The 5,000-nt window shown below is 34.9% G+C and overlaps 1 protein-coding gene across 4 annotated transcripts in view; it reads left to right on the forward strand.

The window, feature by feature from the left end:
• LOC144975299 (uncharacterized) overlaps positions 1–5,000 on the forward strand; it is a 65,650-nt gene that overhangs the window by 55,155 nt on the left and 5,495 nt on the right. The window lies entirely within an intron of this gene.

Here is a 5,000-nt window from a genome sequence, read left to right on the forward strand (position 1 = left end):
TCACCAGTCTTCTGATTTGGTTATCCGAAACTCACAAGAACTGATCGGGTCATTTGATTCGGCTTGAATATCAAAAACATTACCTAAATTATACGTTTGAACCTAGAATTTTTATTAAAATATTTCGAAATATAAGAATCCTTCTCATTTTTGGTTCATGTAATGAATATATCAAATGCAAGGTGCTGGAGGATATTGTGTCAAACCCCGGTTCACGTATCAGTCTATTCTGTAACCTGGAAGATAACGTTACAATTACTCAATACATTACAATGATATAATCCGTAAATTTTAATTCGTAATTAGCTTATTTTCTAATTCGACATGCCTTAAGTTACTTTTACATTAAAATGCAAATTTTTGAACGTTTTTCGCTGGGGTTGTTTTTTTTCTTCAATTCCCTTTTAAATTTCATGCTATCATTTCCCTGTTTAAAGGACATACAATATTATCCGATTTGCACAAATAAAATTTGAAATAAGAATGAGAAGGAACTTGAATGTTTCGAGAAAAAAAATCGAATATGGCTACCATATTATTATCTGAATTTTTTAAAGGGAAAAGGCAAGATGTGTGTCTTAGTTATATATTAGGTTATAACCCACATGTACATATATACAGGTCTGACATCTGACTCATGTATGGGCCTAGTTTAACATTGTTGCAATGGATAATATTTTGCATCATTTTTTTGAGATGTCCATTACAACAATGAGCCCATAAGGAATTGGGTTATCAGACCTGCAAGTAAATGCACGTCGGTTATAACCGAAATCAGGCGTTATCGACTTCAGCGCTAAACTTTTTGACAGACCGTCAAGTTTTAGAAACAAAATAAAGAAATGTTTCAATAAACGACATGTTTAAATGTTTTAATAAATCGATAACCAATAAACGTTAAACACCTTTGAATTTGGACTGACAGTATACTTGAATGATGTCATGGCAATCTGATTCAAAGGGGAACTCTATGAGTCCCTTTAAAAAACATCTTGAGATAGAATTTGCCCTTTTCCAACAACGAAATGCGGATGTGAGCTTGGAATCTCTCAACACACAAGCAGTAGGTGTTGCGAGCATCTAGTAGTCGTGTGACAAAATTCATCTATCTTACAATAGCTATAGATGGTATGCGCTTGGCTAAGAAACTCACAACATTGCCATCAGGAAATAAAACGGACCATTCTGGATTATACAGTTCAGTGAGAATTACTCATAAACATGAATGACAAAAAATAAATAGCAAAGACCAGAGTGACGCCATCTTCGTTCTATTTATAAGGAAATAATATAGATAAATCGATAGAAAAATGAGGCCGCCGAGAATAACATAATGATATGATAATAATATAATATTCGAGTTCGTTTTGTCGAGGAGACGGAGGTCAAGGGCCCTGGTCAAATAAATGCTGAAGATAACATGGAATGGGTTCGGGGATGGAAGAATAGGTAGGTGGCTGTTCAAGGAGTGAATAGCAACTCTGCCAAAGACTGACAAAACATCTTTTAAAATAATTTTGGCCTGAAAACTTTTACTTCATAATACCTATTGCGCGATTTACCCCGTCAAAGTGGTGGTGATATGTTGGAATGAATAAAGGGACAGGAAATAAATGTATAATCAGAATGGAGAAATTGCGACGAGTACATATATCTGACATCCGAACCAACCCGCTTATTGGGCCGAGTTTAGCATTGTTGTATTAATGGACAATATTTTGCGTCATGTTTTGAGATTTCCATTACAACAATGAATGAGCCCAATAAGGAATTGGGTTATCAGACCTGCAAATAAGTGCACGTCTGGAAATTGGATTTTTTTTTTTTAATTTGGTAAATAAAAGCTCATTTTCTTAACTCAAATTTTATAATCTAATATTAACCAGTTGAAAATTTTGGCCAGAAAACTCGTCCTTCAAATATCGATCGATTTAAATGATCCTCATTTTGGCAAAAACTTTCAAACCTGGGACCCAGGTTTAAGGGCTTTTTTCTTTCCAAAATGAGGGTCAGATTTAAATCGATTGATATTTGAAGGACGAGTTTTCTGGCCAAAACTTTTTAATACGTGCCTTTCCAGAGAACGGCAGTTAACTGGTTAAAAAAGGACATTAAGCTCCAGGCTCAATTCGACATAAAACTATTTTGACTGGATTGGTCACATAGGTATTCATCGATGTCTCCTTATTTGTAGGTCTGATAACCAAAATTGTTAGAGGCTCTTAATATTAAGTATTTTGACGTGTTATTTGATCCTTATGATGGTAAGTTGTAGATTTTTTAAGTTAACTATTATTTCTATCTCCTAAAATACTCTCAAAACCAACGGATGATATAGATAGAATGCGCTTGGCCAAGGAGTTCACAACATTGCCATCCGGAAGTATAACGGACCAACACACAAACTCTGTGTAACCATGAACTTTTATAGTCTGGTTAATACAGTTTAGTGAGAACAACTCACAAACGCGGATGGCAAAAACAATAACAAAGGCCTGAGTCACGTCATCTGCATACTATCTATAGTCCATTACAACAACGTTAATTAAATCAAGCCCATGATATCGTTCGGCTATCAGACCTGTAAATATGTGCACATCGGTATTCGTTAATATGCCCCAATCTTTACAAAAAAAAATAGTCTTTAATCTTAGACCTCCTTGAATACTTCTTGACAATTTTGGGATCCTCTAAATTTATCGATATATGACGTAACAGTTTTCTGGTCAAGCTGATGAAAAGCAAATACACTTATTTGCAGGTCTGATAACTTCAATTTGTTACGGGCTCATTGTTGCAATGGAACTAGATACTCTCAAACCAACACAACATTTTGTCCGTTACAACGATAATGTTAGATCAAGCCTATAATTGCGTTTCGTTATCAGACCTGCAAATAAATACACGTTGATGAAAAGGCGTTTTGCTAGTATGCGATCGAACTGTCTCTATAATACTGTGGATTATTGTCCGTCCAGAGCTCATTTCCCATGCATGGACATCAGCTTGTGGTCATTCTTCTGGCCGTGGTCAGTCATAAGATATTTACCAGTAATCCACGCCTTATGTAAGACCAGTTCCCTGCTTACACAAAACATCCCCTTCGTCTTCCTTTCACAATAAACTTATGATGAATAGTAATGGTAATAGTGAATATTGGGACACAAGATACATCATGCATGTGGATTGTCTCAACTTTATAGGTATATATATAAAAAATAATTGAGTTTTATATAGCGCAATATCCACTAAATGTGCTCAAAGCGCTTTACAAGGGGTCCCTGGTCAACAGCAACATTTAACATGTAGGACGGGACATGACGCCAGTTAGGCGATATTACAATTTTTCGGACAAAGACAACGCTGTTAACGGCCAGGTACTCATTTTACACCTGAGTCCTTTTCCAAGTACTCAACTATGCGCCGAACACGAGGCTCGAACCCGGCACCTTCCGATCCGAAAGCGAGTGTCATACCACTAGACCACATAGCCGCACATAGGTATTGATATGGTCTATACTTACAAGGCAGATCAATAGAAAATATTTTTTGGAATATTTTTCAGCCACAATTATGTAAATAAAAATGAAAGAAAAAAACCCCCAAAAAACTGGAGGTGCCTAAATGAGTCAATAAAACGGAGAGAAAGATAAAGGGAGTAAAAAATATGACTCATAAATAAGGGAACAACACAAAACAAACGACGTTTCGTCCTTTTGTCTTTTTCAAGTAAACACGAAATATATATATAATGGGCTCATTGAATTGTTGTAATGGAAATATTCTCAAACCACCGAAAAGTAATGTCCACTACAACATCGTTCAATCGAGCCCATAATTGCGTTCGGTTCTCAGATCTGTACATCAAGTGTAAATAATTCAGGAAACATAATATCTTAACATTGTGATACTCAGCTACATTTTGACCCAGGAGTTTGCTGTTATTTATGTATTTATTCATCTATTTATCTATTATTAATTTAGTCATTTAAATGTATTTATTTGGCTATTTGTTATTATAAAAGAATATTATTATTGATAACATAACACAGCCACGAGCCCCCGTCTTATTATAGGGGTGTTATAAGTTATCAGTATTCTTTTATTACTACAACGGTCACAATTTCAAATTTTAAAATGGTGCGTTTAAACAAGTTATAATATATATATATATATATATATATATATATATATATATATATATATATATATATATATATATAATTGAAATAAATAAGATTTTACATAATGATGGCTTTAAGAAGATTTATGAAATAACATTTCGAGTCCAGTTTGTGTCCGAAGAGCGTATTTCTTATAATTTCCTTAGGAAACAAAAGTGTGATGTCAAAAAAACTGGTTCCAATCTTATTAGAAGTGTAACATTACTCTTTCGGAGGACTAGATTCATACCTTGTGGAATTGATCGTCTGGTTTCAGAGTGATGGTATCTTATTTTCTAGTCTAAAAATATATGCTGGTCCGTAATAAAGATCATCCATCCTCGCTCTTTTACGTCCGGTAACCTCAATAATCTGCCTATACATCCTGCTACTAAAATTATAGTTATGCTATATTATGATTCAATACGTAACCTATTCATTATTAGTCCTACGTAGGACTAGTTACATACACACTTCCAAGAAATTTGGAACCGGAAGAGTTGAAGGTGTGACGTCACGACTTCTCTGCATTGTTCTAAATTCACTTTTTGTTGGTCAATTCAACCCGACATAAAGTAGAAAATAAGTAGTCCTTTAGAGCCATTCGGCCCATGGAGCCGTAGTTTATCCCGGTTTCAATAGCGTGAAACGGACAATAGCAATTGGTTGCTATCCTTTGGATAGGACGCACGTCTATCGCAAAATACGTTCCGCCAAATCCAACAGACTCAGCGGCCCATTCACTGCTGGGTGTACAACCCGACATAATACTATTTAAAAAAATCCATTTTCGTTTTCAAAAAACGACAAAGATTTAACTTTTCATCTAACATTACG

The sequence above is a fragment of the Berghia stephanieae genome, chromosome 6 (genome assembly GCF_034508935.2).
Source record: "Berghia stephanieae isolate SIO BIC M18660-M18661 chromosome 6, UCSD_Bste_1.3, whole genome shotgun sequence".
Lineage (NCBI taxonomy): Eukaryota > Metazoa > Mollusca > Gastropoda > Nudibranchia > Aeolidiidae > Berghia > Berghia stephanieae.